This window comes from Triticum aestivum, chromosome 6A, assembly GCF_018294505.1.
Source record: "Triticum aestivum cultivar Chinese Spring chromosome 6A, IWGSC CS RefSeq v2.1, whole genome shotgun sequence".
Lineage (NCBI taxonomy): Eukaryota > Viridiplantae > Streptophyta > Magnoliopsida > Poales > Poaceae > Triticum > Triticum aestivum.
Window position 1 is genome coordinate 355,133,465 of NC_057809.1, and position 15,528 is coordinate 355,148,992.

Here is a 15,528-nt window from a genome sequence, read left to right on the forward strand (position 1 = left end):
GGCTTCTTATTCACCCTAGTTCTCCGTCCAGGAGTTGCAAGTAGTTTCTGGTGTTTGTAGCCTACTGGAGGCCGTGGACAGCGCTGACCGTAGGGGTGGGCTGTGATGCGGTAGGTACGTGGCCGGGTGTACCGAATACCCGTTAGGTATCTCGGGAACCCTGTTCACATCGTTCGGGGCCGTATGGGAAACCTCGGCCGGACTCCCTGCGGATGGAACCTGAATAGGCGATAAACCTGGACTGGAGGCTTAGGTGATTAGGTAGGTCGTGGCCGACACCCACGTTGAGCTTCCGCTTGAAGGTTGCCGAGTACATGTCGTGTAAACGGCGGTAAGTGGTGAGAGCGTGTATGAAGAAGTACACCCCTGCAGGGTTATCATAATCTATTCGAATAGCCGCGTCCGCGGTAAAGGACTACTTGGTTGCCTATACAGTTCATAGACAAGTAAATGGAAACTGCTAAAAGCCTCAAGATAAGTGTGAGTGCCGAGGATGACTCTTCCGTAGGAAGACGGAGGCGGATCCTCGGTAGTGTATTGAATTGGTGAGTAGTGGACTCGTGTGCGCAAAACCATTTCAAGTTGGAGTATCGTAGGATAGTCTAGCCAAGAGTCAAAGCTGGCTTGCTGCAATAACTCCACCAACCCTTCTTGATAATATGCATGTATGTAGGATCTGATGTAAGTCTTGCTGAGTACCTTTGTACTCATGTTGCTATAATTTACATTTTACAGAAGACGCTGCAACCCCTTCTGATGGGTTCTATGTAGACGTTGACATCAACGAGTAGGCTAAAGGCCCAGGTGGTGATCCTGAGCTTGTGAAGGACCATGTAGTATAGATAGGCTTTCCAAGCCTCTTTTATTTTACTAGTTGTCTGTACTCAGACAAGTTACTTCCGCTGCTGGTTTGTATGACTGTATGACTTGAATGTTGGGTCGTGAGACCCGTACCTTTGTGTATGTTATGTATGGCTCCCTGAGCCTTAAATAAAGTACTTGTGTCGTAGAGTCATGTTGTGATGCTTCGTTGTATTTGCACATATCGAGCATATTGTGTGTATGATTGAAATGCTTGGTATGTGTGGGATCTGACTATCTAGTTGTTTATCTTTAGTAGCCTCTCTTACCGGGAAATGTCTCCTAGTGTTACCGCTGAGCCATGGTAGCTTGCTACTGCTCTGGAACACTTAGGCTGGCCGGCATGTGTCCTTCTTCGTTCCTGTGTCTGTCCCTTCGGGGAAATGTCACGCTTTGAGTACCGGAGTCCTGTTAGCCCGCTACAGCCCGGTTTACCGGAGTCCTGCTAGCCCAGTGCTACAGCCCGGACCCACTTGCTGATGACCGACACGTTCGAAGCTGGGTCATGGATGCCTGTCCCTGTAAGTCTGTGCCACTTTGGGTTTACGACTAGTCATGTCAGCCCGGGCTCCTTATCATATGGATGCTAGCAACACTATCATATACGTGAGCCAAAAGGCGCAAACGGTCCCGGGCAAAGGTAAGGCGACACCCGTGGGGATACCGTGCGTGAGGCCGCAAAGTGATATGAGGTGTTACCGGCTAGATCAATGTGACATCGAGTCGGGGTCCTGACAGCGTTGGCATCAGAGCCGGACTGCCTGTAGGTTCTCCAAGCCAAACTGGTCGATGTTGAGTCTAGAAATTCTTTAGTTATATGTAGGGGAATTGTTTGTGGGATGGAACGTAAGGCTCTTTTTACTCCTTTATCCTATGACATTCTGATCTGAGTCAGTCTATTCTTCCACCGGGGTTAAGGAATTAGGATCTGTTCTCTCTATCAGGATCACGTGTTACTAATCAGTAGTACCTTATAGGTATGATGGATACAAGCCTAGTTCAGTTCTTTTACCACATTATGTTGCTAGTATGGTCTCAGAACTTTGATATGATGATATTGAGTGTGTATGAAATCCTTTGTCAAATGTCTCAAAATCCTTCTTGAGCATTTACAGCTGTTATGCTGCCGAAATTTTGCTAGAAATTCTAATGCCTTTGCATTATGATTGTGCTTTCAGATGGCCACTCGCGACCTCAATCAAGTGGTTCGCCTGACTCGATGCCTAGATGTACCCGGCCATACTGCCAAGTTGGTCAGGGTAATGACTGAGGCTGGATACCGCTGGTATCCTGAGTACACGGTCGAAGAGCAATTTCGGGACTTTAATCAAAGCCATTATCTATGCACTGTCAGGATATTTCCATCTTATCCTGGATCCACCGAGCCCCTTCACTGCTCCTATGGACTCGGGGTTACTATTGAGATGGCTGTGCAGGACGCCGCCTACTCTATGATGACCATTATGCGAGTCAGATCTGGTCTATTTCGGGACTCTGATTTCCGGTATATGCCAGGATCACTTCCGGGAGCACAAGGGTATCTCCAGGCTATCTATGCTGACCCCACTCAGGAGGATTCACGGACTCGCACCACTGCTGAGATGCTCGAGGATAAGGACCGTGAAAATCAGCCCCTTGAGGTTAGAGCTCTTCAATACCCGTGCTGACCACTGGGCCACTTTGACTCGGTTCGCCCCGGCGGTGCAAGCTGGATTTTCAGATATGCGCGATCTCTATCCTGTGAGATCCGCTTTGCCAGACGTGATGGGTTGGCGTGATGTAGGAGGCATCACCCCACCTCGCGGTCCCCGCAGGCCACCGTCTGTTGGTCCAAGGCCTCATCCTAGCCCCTATGGTCCACAAGCTCCGCGAGATCGTCTGTTTCCGGATGATCATGTTGAGCTTCCAGGCTATGGAGGTGACTTCTACGAGGACTACTACGGATCGGTCTGAGTTAGTGGTTGTATCACTAGTTCGCACTAGCTGTGTCATCTATCGTCCCGCGTGACTCGTGGGATATGACCTAGTTTGTACTCTTTCCGGAGGTGTAGGAAAATAATGTATAGGAGCTTGGAATGTCTCCGATGAGATGTAATCCTCTTTTCACCGTAATAGTACTTGTTTGGTCTTGTACTAAACCCTGTATGGTGTGTATGACGATGGAATAAAAGAAGCAGTTTCTGTATTTACCATGTCATACGGATGATCATCTTGCATTTCGAGTTATTCCTTACATATTATATCCTATGTCGGAATTTTATCATCCTGACTAAATCATTGTCTTGTTTACCTAGGATGGTCAACACGCGCACTAACCCTGCTCCTCAAGAGCAGGCCGAAGGCAGTGAAGTCAGGGATGCAAATCTGCCTCATCCTCCTTCCCTAGCCGAGGTTATGATGGAAGCTGAGAGAAACAAGCGGGAGACCAACCGTTTGTTGGAGCGTATTGAACAGAACACAGCACACCATCAGAGGACTAACGTGGTGTCACTCAGTGATTTTATCAAATTACATCCACCCACGTTCCACCACTCCGTCGAGCCTCTCGACGCTGATGACTGGCTTCGCAGTATCTCTCACAAACTGCGTTCCGCGCTGGTAGCGGAGGCTGACAAGGTCACCTTTGCTGCATATCATCTTGAAGGCCCCGCCAGTCTATGGTGGGAGAATTATGGAGCTATGCGCCCGGCGGGCCATGTCACTACTTGGGCTGAATTCAGCGAGGCTTTCCGTGAACATCACATTCCGGAGGGTCTCATGGACCGTAAACGTGAGGAATTTTGCAGTTTCACCCAAGGCCGACTTTCTGTGGATGTTTACAGCAGGGAGTTTGGTAACCTCGCACGATATGCAACCGAGGAAGTTTCTACTGACGCCAAGAAACAGGCAAGGTTCCGTAAGGGCCTTAGTCCTGAGCTTCGCCGTGACCTCCGTCTGCATGAGTGCACATCTTTTCAGAAACTTGTCAACAAAGCCATCAGTGCTGAAACTGGTCAGACTGACTATGACGCAACACGCAAGCATGGCCGTGACATGGGTTCCTCATCCGGTGCTGGTCCTCAGAAGCGCCGCGTGTGGGTGCCCAACACCGCCCTGCCACCCAGGTTCACACCGAGGCCATCTTTCCAGGCGCCTCGCCCTGTTCAACAGTCTGCACCGGCCAAGCCCTATGGGGGTCCAACCAACAACGCTCCTCCACGTACCAGTTCCGTGACTTGTTTCAAGTGTGGGGAATCTGGCCACTATATGCGTGAGTGTCCCCAGACCAACCCCAACCAGTCTGCTAAAGCTGTTGGCCGTGGCAAGCCGACAGGGAAAATGTTCCACGCCAAGCCGGTCACCGCTTCACGTGGCCATGTCAACTGTATCTCGGCCGAAGAAGCTCAAGAGGATCCCAACGTCGTTCTCGGTACGCTTCTTGTTAATTGCCACCCGGCATCTGTTCTTTTCGATACAGGAGCCTCTCATTCTTTTATATCCGAAAATTATGCTCGTTTGCATAACGTTGCATTCTGTGACATGCCATCCACTATGGAAATTTCTACTCCCGGGTCTAGATGGCAGACCTCTAGGGTAAGTTATGGAAATGAAATCCAAGTCGACAGACTTGTTTTCCTTGCGTCTTTGATAGCCCTTAAATCTTCAGATATTAATATCATTCTGGGTATGGACTGGATGTCGGCTCATCAAGCCAAAATTGATTGCTTCTCTAGGACTGTTCAACTCACCCATCCTTCGGGGAAGATAGTCAATGTCTTGACCCGATTAGCCAAGCGACAGTTATATTCTCTTAACGCCAGCCCTTTGCCAGACCTTGAGGACATTCCGGTAGTCCGTGACTTCCCGGATGTCTTTCCAGAGGAATTGCCAGGTGTTCCACCTGACAGGGATGTTGAGTTCGTAATAGACCTCATTCCAGGAACCGTTCCGATTGCTAGAAGACCTTATAAGATGGCACCCCTAGAACTAGCCGAGCTTAAGAAACAACTCGATGAGTCCTTGAAAAAGGGTTTCATCCGACCTAGTTCATCTCCGTGGGCTTGCCCCGTCCTATTCGTCAAGAAGAAGGATGGTACGGACCGGATGGTTGTAGATTACCGACCTGTCAATTTGGTCACAATCAAGAACAAATATCCACTTCCCAGGATCAACGACCTGTATGATCAGCTCGCTGGATCCTCAGTCTTCTCCAAGATGGATTTGAGGTTGGGCTACCATCAAATCAAAATCAGAAACGGGGACATTCCTAAAACGGCCTTTGTTACTCGTTATGGCCAATACGAGTACACCGTCATGTCCTTCGGTTTAACCAACGCTCCAGCCACCTTTTCTCGGTTAATGAACTCAATCTTCATGGAGTATCTGGATAAATTCGTCGTAGTTTATCTCGATGATATACTCATCTACTCCAAGAACGAGGAAGAACATGCCGAACATCTAAGGCTAGTGTTGAAGAAACTTCGAGAGCATCGCCTTTATGCCAAATTTTCTAAATGTGAATTCTGGTTGTCAGAAGTGACCTATCTGGGTCATGTAATATCTGGTAAAGGTATTGCTGTTAACCCTGAGCGAGTTCAAGCCGTCCTTAATTGGACTCCACCTGAATCGGTCAAGCAAGTTCGGAGTTTTCTGGGCTTAGCGAGCTATTGTCGTCGCTTCGTCGAGAACTTCTCCAAAGTTGCTAAACCTCTAACCGAACTCCTCAAGAAAGATAAGAAGTTCGAATGGACTCCACAATGTGAGCACAGCTTTCAGGAACTGAAAAGACGCCTGACTTCTGCTCCCGTACTGGTACCGCCAGACTTTTCCAAGGACTTTGTTATCTACTGCGACGCCTCGCGACAAGGACTAGGTTGCATTCTCATGCAAGATCGACACGTAATTGCCTACGCTTCACGACAATTGCACCCACATGAGGAGAATTATCCTACTCATGATCTAGAGCTTGCAGCCGTAGTCTATGCACTTAAGACCTGGCGACATTACCTCCTCGGTAACCGTTGCGAAATATTCACTGATCACCAAAGTCTGAAGTACATCTTCACCCAACCGGATCTGAATCTCAGGCAAAGACGTTGGGTTGAGTTGATCACAGACTTCGACTTAGGAATAACCTACACCCCAGGGAAAGCCAACGTCATGGCTGATGCGCTAAGTCGTAAATCTTATTGTAACAACCTGATGTTACAACAAAGTCAACCGCTGCTCCATGAGGAATTTCGGAAGCTTAACCTTCACATTGTACCTCAAGGTTTTCTTTCCACCTTGGTGGCAAAACCTACCCTTACGGATCAGATTATCAAAGCACAGAAGGTAGATCCGGGAATTTCCCGCATCAAGAGAAACATTCAGAAAGGAATTGCGAATTGCTTCTCCATTAATGATCAAGGGGTCGTATACTTCGGGAATCGACTAGTGGTTCCCAAAGTGCGAAACCTGAGGCGTTTGATCCTTAAGGAAGCTCATGAATCTCCTCTCACCATTCATCCCGGTAGTACTAAGATGTATCAGGACCTACGCCAGAGGTTCTGGTGGACTAGGATGAAGAGAGAAATTGCTCAGTATATTGCTAATTGCGACGTCTGTCGTCGTGTAAAAGCAGAGCATCAACGGCCTGCTGGCACCCTTCAACCCTTAGCTATTCCTGAATGGAAATGGGATAAAATTGGTATGGATTTCATTACCGGTTTTCCCAGGACCAAGAGAGGGAATAATGCTATTTTCGTCGTTGTCGATCGTCTTTCCAAAGTAGCCCATTTCTTACCTGTTCGTGAGAGTATAACCGCTAGCCAGCTGGCAGACTTATACATCTCTCGAATAGTGTCCCTCCATGGTGTTCCTTTGGAAATTAACTCGGATCGAGGAAGTCTTTTCACCTCTCGATTTTGGGAAAGTTTCCAAAATGCTATGGGAACTCGTCTCTCCTTTAGCACCGCTTTCCACCCTCAGTCAAGTGGTCAAGTGGAACGCGTCAACCAGATTCTAGAAGACATGCTTCGAGCCTCTGTTATCTCATTCGGAATGGACTGGGAGAAGTGCCTTCCATTTGCCGAATTCGCTTACAACAACAGCTATCAATCTAGCTTGGGTAAAGCCCCTTTTGAAGTTCTCTATGGACGACGGTGTCGAACACCCCTTAACTGGTCAGAGACCGGGGAAAGACAATTCTTTGGCCCGGATATGATTCAGGAAGCAGAAGAACAAGTTCGTATCGTTCGTGAAAAGTTGAAAACAGCCCAATCTCGTCAAAAGAGTCAATATGACCGAAAACATAAGGCTATGACTTTCGAGGTTGACGAGAAGGCTTATCTTCGGGTCACCCCTCTGAAGGGAACCCATCGTTTCGGTATCAAAGGCAAATTGGCTCCTCGTTACATTGGACCTTTTCGCATTCTCGCCAAACGAGGAGAAGTTGCCTACCAGTTGGAACTACCTCCGCACCTCTCCAGAGTCCACGATGTCTTCCACGTTTCTCAACTCAGGCGTTGCTTCTCGGATCCTATCCGTGGAGTGGACCACGAAACGCTTGATCTCCAAGATAATCTTACATATCGAGAGTACCCCGTTCGTATCCTCGATCAGGCCGAACGTACCACCCGACGTCATAATATCAAGTTTCTCAAAGTTCAATGGTCGCACCATTCTGAGGATGAAGCAACTTGGGAAAGGGAGGATCGTCTTCGACTTGAATATCCCGCCTTCTTCCCGGAGGAACCCAAATCTCGGGACGAGATTCTTTTGAGTGGGGGTGAGTTGTCACACCCTAGCTAGTCATGCATCAGAGTGTGTGCATCATGTTTAAAATTCCATTTAATTTGAAATGGGGAATTGTGAAACCCTCAGAATCATTTCTGAAAAATGATCCAAATAAAAATTTCTCCAAAAAGGTCCAAGAAAATGCTCATGTTGCTCTCTGAAAATATTGGACAGAGATAAAAATCAAACCAATATTTTTAAGAGCTCATAGGTATTTATTTTGGGCATTTGGAATTAATGCATAAATATTTGCATTGGAAATATATTATTTATATATATTAATATATGTCCAAATATTATGCCAGTTATAAAGGAGCTCTGGAATAATATATCTAGCTCCTGCAAAATTGGCATAAGGTAAATAAATGATTTAATATTTTATTTAAATCAAAACAAATGTCAGAAATTAGAAAAAGAAAAATAAATAAAAGGAGGAGCTTACCTGGGCTCCTCCCTGTGCAGCCCAGCCAGCTGGCCGGCCCAGCCAGCAGGCGGCCCAGCCCGCCTCCCTCCTCTGTCGTCTTCGTCCTCGACAGAGGGAGGGGAGTGTGGCCGGCGCGCGCGCGCGCCACCGCGCCACGCCACCTGCTCGCCTGCCTGCCTGCCCTCCCCTCCTCCTCTCGATGCCCCGGACGACGCCACGCCCCCTCCCCTGCTCTCTCTCACTCTCCCTCGGTTCTTCCCTCCTCTCCCTCGCTCTCTCTCTCACGGCCGAACACCACCATCGCCGCCGCTCGCCATAACCACGGCCACCGGGCCTCCCTCGCTCCCCCGACTAGCCCAGAGGCTCCGCCTCGACCCCCTCTTCCCTCTCCACCGACCCACAGCCCTCCGGAAGCCCTGCATCGCCGCCATCGCCGTCGTCTTCTACCTCGGACCCGCCGGCCATCTTCGTCAAATTCGCCGGCTCCGGACCGTCCCCGACCTCGCCGAGCGTCCCCTCGTCATCGCCGTGAGTCACTGACCCTCTCCCCTAACTCAGCATGCTCCCCTCCGTGCTGTAGCCGCCGCCCCACGAGCACCCGAAGCCGCCGTCCGCCATGGCCGGTGAGCTTCGTGCTCCCGGGCTCCTCCACCTGCGCGCGTTGCCTTCGAGTGCTCCTGACGACCCCAGTAATCCGTAGAGACCCTCAGCTGACCTCGCCGTGCCGTGTAACGCCGAACCCGAGCACGCCCGAGCTCCGGCCGCCGCTGCCGAGCTCGGGGCCATCGTCTCCGGCCGCCCTAGCTGCTGCTGCTTGCTGAAACGGGCGCGGGCGAGCTCCAGCTCTCCGTAGCCGCTCTCCTCCGTCCATTTGGACGCCGGAGGAGCGAACCCGAGCCCTCCGCCGCGCCTGTTGCCACCGGCGACGAACCGCCGGCGTGTTAGGCCCTGTTGACCAGGGGTTTGACCTCCCCTGGGTCATTTACATGTGGGCCCGGGGCCCTGCTAAATTGGTTTAGGTACTAATTAAACTAACTACCCCCCCTGACACTGACCAGTGGGCCCCAGCGCCACTAATCCCTAATTAGGATTAATTTAACCCTGTTAAACCCCCCTGTCACTGACGTGTGGCCCCCACACGTCAGGTTTGACCCCAGCCAGCCGCAGTTGACCACTGACGTCATGCTGACGTCATGCTGGCGCAATAATTATATTTCTGGATTTAATTTAAATCAGGAAATTCCAGAATATTATTTAAACTTCAAAAATTCATAACTTTTATTCTGTAACTCCAAATTGGACAAATTATATATGAAAAATGATCAGAAAAATCCAATCTATCCATCTGTACTATTTTCATGCATGATCAAACAAGTTAAATTGATGTTTTAAGCAGAACAAGGAAAAGCACTTTAAAAGGCCATGCTTGAGTTTGAAATTTGAATCTTTGATTCAAATTTGTTCAAACCCTTCTGGTCTTAGTTGCATTAGCCCAACACACTCATATTGCCATGTTTCATGCATGCATCATATTGTTGCACATTGTTTGGTGATGGTTGTGTATCGGTGTCCTTTGCGACAGGTTCTGCCTCCGAGGAGTACCGTGATTACCCTAACGAAGAACCGTATCAGTGCATCGAACCATCAGGCAAGCAACCAACCATTTGATCATATCGATACAATCCCATGTTCTCGCTCCTGCTCTCTTTTACTGCATTAAGACAACGCGTTCAAACTGCTGTGTGCTACGGTAGTTGAACCCATTTCCTCTGCATGACCTGTCATTGCCACAGTAACTAGATGAAACCCACTAGCATGTGTAGGAGTTGATTGAGCCATATGTATGTGTCGTTCCTACCTTGCTATGCCTGCTATGCTTAGAGTCGTGTCAGGTCTGGTTCATCTGGGTGATGGGCTAGAGTGAAATGATTATGTCGGTAATGAGAGTGGTGTGGTGAACACGATTTGGTAAAGGTATCGATGAGAGGCCATGTAGGAGTACATGGTGGGTTGTTTCATTGAAGCCGACCTTAAGCACTGAGATCTGTATGTGTGATTTAAGAATCAGCTACTACCATGCATTGGGCCCGAAACCAATGGACCCTCTCGGCTTCTTATTCACCCTAGTTCTCCGTCCAGGAGTTGCAAGTAGTTTCTGGTGTTTGTAGCCTACTGGAGGCCGTGGACAGCGCTGACCGTAGGGGTGGGCTGTGATGCGGTAGGTACGTGGCCGGGTGTACCGAATACCCGTTAGGTATCTCGGGAACCCTGTTCACATCGTTCGGGGCCGTATGGGAAACCTCGGCCGGACTCCCTGCGGATGGAACCTGAATAGGCGATAAACCTGGACTGGAGGCTTAGGTGATTAGGTAGGTCGTGGCCGACACCCACGTTGAGCTTCCGCTTGAAGGTTGCCGAGTACATGTCGTGTAAACGGCGGTAAGTGGTGAGAGCGTGTATGAAGAAGTACACCCCTGCAGGGTTATCATAATCTATTCGAATAGCCGCGTCCGCGGTAAAGGACTACTTGGTTGCCTATACAGTTCATAGACAAGTAAATGGAAACTGCTAAAAGCCTCAAGATAAGTGTGAGTGCCGAGGATGACTCTTCCGTAGGAAGACGGAGGCGGATCCTCGGTAGTGTATTGAATTGGTGAGTAGTGGACTCGTGTGCGCAAAACCATTTCAAGTTGGAGTATCGTAGGATAGTCTAGCCAAGAGTCAAAGCTGGCTTGCTGCAATAACTCCACCAACCCTTCTTGATAATATGCATGTATGTAGGATCTGATGTAAGTCTTGCTGAGTACCTTTGTACTCATGTTGCTATAATTTACATTTTACAGAAGACGCTGCAACCCCTTCTGATGGGTTCTATGTAGACGTTGACATCAACGAGTAGGCTAAAGGCCCAGGTGGTGATCCTGAGCTTGTGAAGGACCATGTAGTATAGATAGGCTTTCCAAGCCTCTTTTATTTTACTAGTTGTCTGTACTCAGACAAGTTACTTCCGCTGCTGGTTTGTATGACTGTATGACTTGAATGTTGGGTCGTGAGACCCGTACCTTTGTGTATGTTATGTATGGCTCCCTGAGCCTTAAATAAAGTACTTGTGTCGTAGAGTCATGTTGTGATGCTTCGTTGTATTTGCACATATCGAGCATATTGTGTGTATGATTGAAATGCTTGGTATGTGTGGGATCTGACTATCTAGTTGTTTATCTTTAGTAGCCTCTCTTACCGGGAAATGTCTCCTAGTGTTACCGCTGAGCCATGGTAGCTTGCTACTGCTCTGGAACACTTAGGCTGGCCGGCATGTGTCCTTCTTCGTTCCTGTGTCTGTCCCTTCGGGGAAATGTCACGCTTTGAGTACCGGAGTCCTGTTAGCCCGCTACAGCCCGGTTTACCGGAGTCCTGCTAGCCCAGTGCTACAGCCCGGACCCACTTGCTGATGACCGACACGTTCGAAGCTGGGTCATGGATGCCTGTCCCTGTAAGTCTGTGCCACTTTGGGTTTACGACTAGTCATGTCAGCCCGGGCTCCTTATCATATGGATGCTAGCGACACTATCATATACGTGAGCCAAAAGGCGCAAACGGTCCCGGGCAAAGGTAAGGCGACACCCGTGGGGATACCGTGCGTGAGGCCGCAAAGTGATATGAGGTGTTACCGGCTAGATCAATGTGACATCGAGTCGGGGTCCTGACATCAGGAGTTACTCAGGTTAAGACCATGATGGTGGTGTGGTGGTGATCGCCATAAGGATCATAGGTTACTCTGGTTAAGACCACGATGGTGGTTTGTTTTGCGATCCGAGAACGATCACGGTTGGTAAGTTGGTCCCGAGGGACGTTTATCCCAAGAGCATGAGCACAACATTTTGGAACATTATTGCATTATTACTTGGTTAAATATCATGATATTGTTTGTCATTATGATTATGCATGTTGTGAGCTTGTAAGTACATTCAATGTACTGACCTGGCATGTCATGCCAGATTTCAGGAAAGTTGCGTTGGAAAGGAGCGCTGCTCGAGTCTAGATCGTGTCCACATCGGTGTCCCTGTGCTATGGAGTTACCGCTACAATGTTGTTCCGCTGCCGCATAGTTGATATGATCGAGGCCCCATTATCTTCACTAAATAATGTACATATTGTTCAGCCGCACCGTGTGTGCTGCTCGGCCTCGACATCTGTTGTAATATAATCTCCGACCCGCTAGCATCAATAAAGCTGTTGTTTTCTGTACCAAGATGTTGTGTGTTGCCAGAAGACATGGTCTCTGGGCTGGCAATGCAGGGTAAACCGGTCGCTCTGAGCCGGGGTGCCACATTGTGTTCAACAATCTTACTTATCGAAAGGACTACGATAGATCCCCTATACTTGTGGGTCATCAGTGGTTCACACGGGTCATCCGAAAGAACCGTTTGTGTTCAAGAGATGCACAAATCCTGCTCTCACTTTGCATGCGGGTGTTCTATCTAAAACATTTGCGATCAAGAGCCATTAAAACCAAGACACGTGGCATCACGTGAATGGTTTACATAACGCACACAGTTTGAATTATACAAACGTTTGAGATATTGAAGTGGCGGCTATTTTTTCAAAATGCCTTTGTTGGTTGTTACTCGAGTGCACCGTCTCTCAAAATGAACACGAAAAATACCACAGCATGTCGGGTGCCATTCCATTATAGCATGCCAAGTTTCATGAATTTCAGACGAGTTTTGGATTTACTAGAATTTAAAAACAAAGTATCTCAATGTTTTGCTGGCTGAGTGACGGTGGCAGGGTGTTTGGCATTCATTCCCATTTCTTGCATGGGACCTAAGCATGCACCCAAGGACAAAGATTTGATTTTTCAACCAATTTATATGCACTGGAGCATGTGCATGTAGTTCAAATTTGAATTATGCACATAAATGCATTGAAAACTCACTTAATACATAAAAATGTCCAAATGAACCCTAAAAAAATCACAAAAAATAACACAACACTCCTATTGTTCTATGTTGACACGAGAAATTTTTTGAAAGCAATATGAGGTAATGGATATCATTTCGTCCCCAAAGGTGGGGTGTTCCCTACCGAAGCCATCATGCTTGTTGTGAGAAGCTCTCGTTCGTGAGAAGCATATACCCAAACCTACCCCAAATGGGACAAAAAAATTACCACGACATGTTGATGCCATTCCATGAAAGCATGCCAAGTTTCATGAATTTCAGACAAGTTTTGGATTTACTAGAATTTAAAAACAAAGTATCTCAACGTTTTGCTGGCAATCAACGTTGCCCTGGTGTTTGAAATTCATTCAAATTTCTTGCATGGGACCTAAGCATGCACCCAAGGATACATATTTGAATTCTCAACCAATTTATATGCACTGGAGCATGTGCATGTAGTTCAAATTTGAATTATGCACATAAATGCATTGAAAACTCAATTAGTGCATAAAAATGTCCAAACAAACCCCAAAATCCCAAAAATTGACACAACACTCCTGTTGTTATATGTTGACATGAGAAAAAATTGAAAGAAATAAGAGGCAATGGATATCATTTCGTCCCCAAAGGTGGGACGTTCCCTACCGAAACCATCATGCTTGTTGTGAGAAGCTCTGGTTTGTGAGAAGCATATCCCCAAACCTACCCCAAATGGGACAAAAAAATTACCACGGCATGTTGATGCCGCTCCATGATAGCATGCCAAGTTTCATGAATTTCGGATGAGTTTTGGATTTACTAGAATTTAAAAACTAGGTATCTCAATGTTTATGGCCGAGTGACCGTGCCCTGGTGTTTGACATTCATTCCCATTTCTTGCGTGGGACCTAAGCATGCACCCAAGGACACAGATTTTATTTTTCAACCAATTTATATGCATTAGAGCATGTGCATGTAGTTCAAATTTGAATTATGCACATAAATGCATTGAAAACTCAATTAATGCATAAAAATGTCCAAACGAACCCCGAAAAATCCCAAAAATTGACACAACAGTCCTATTGTTCTATGTTGACACAAGAAAAATTTGAAAGCAATAAGAGGCAATGGATATCGTTTCGTCCCCAAAGGTGGGACATCCCCTACCGAAACCACCCGGCTTGTTGTGAGAACCTCTGGTTTGTGAGAAGCATATCCCCAAACCTGCCCTCAGATGGGACAAAAAAATTACCATGACATGTTGATGCCTCTCCATGATGGCATGCCAAGTTTCATGAATTTTAGACGAGCTTTGGATTTACTAGAATTTAAAAATCAGGTATCTCAATGTTTGCGGCCGAGTGACCGTGGCAGGGTGTTTGACATTATATTCATTCCCTTTTCTTGCATGAGACCTAAGCATGCAACCAAGGACACATATTTGAATTTTCAACCAATTTATATGCATTAGAGCATGTGCACGTAGTTCAAATTTGAATTATGCACATAAATGCATTGAGAACTCACTTAATGCATAAAAATGTCCAAACGAACCCCGAAAAATCACAAAAAATAACACAACACCCCTATTGTTCTATGTTGACACGAGAAATTTTTTGAAAGCAATAAGAGGCAATGGATATTGTTTTGTCCCCAAAGGTGAGGCATTCCCTACCGAAACCATCATGCTTGTTGTGAGAAGATCTGGTTTGTGAGAAGCATATACCCAAACCTACCCCAAATGGGACAAAAAATTACCACGACATGTTGATGCCGCTCCATGATAGCATGCCAAGTTTCATGAATTTCGGACGAGTTTTGGATTTACTAGAATTTAAAAACAAGGTATCTCAATGTTTGCGGCTGACTGACGGTGGCAAGGTGTTTGACATTCATTCCCATTTCTTGCATGGGACCTAAGCATGCACCCAAGGACAAAGATTTGGTTTTTCAACCAATTTATATGCATTGGAGCATATGCATGTAGTTCAAATTTGAATTATGCACATAAATCATTGAAAACTCAGTTAATGCATAAAAATGTCCAAACAAACCCTGAATAATCCCCATTCTTTTATGACACACATATAGTTGCATGTTCACTGCAGATAAAAGGTCTAGCAATTCAAAAATCGTCCATGGCCATTGTGACCGCATTATGTAATTCAAATCGAGACGAAAAATCAAGTAGATCCCACACAGTTTATTATAACCAACCGTGTGAGATGCAGCACAAAATATCTTGGTGTGACGGCTACAGTCCACAGCCCGCTCTGAATAAGGGACCGTGTCTGATGACACTTTGCGCACCAGTTTTTTCACTGCAGTGATTCCAAATTTTTGGCTTCCGCAGAAATATCTACCTCCCCGCCCCCCCCCCCCTTAGCAAAAGCCACATTTCCCCTATTTCCGCCTTCCTTTCCAAGTTGAATCATTCACTCCTTGCTTGCAGCACCGCCTCCTCGCCGGCGACCCTCCTTCATGCTGCTCGGCCTCGCGTATCCAGGCAGGTAGTCCACACCTAACCCCCATCCTCCTCCTCCTTCCACATCCCACATGCCCCGACCG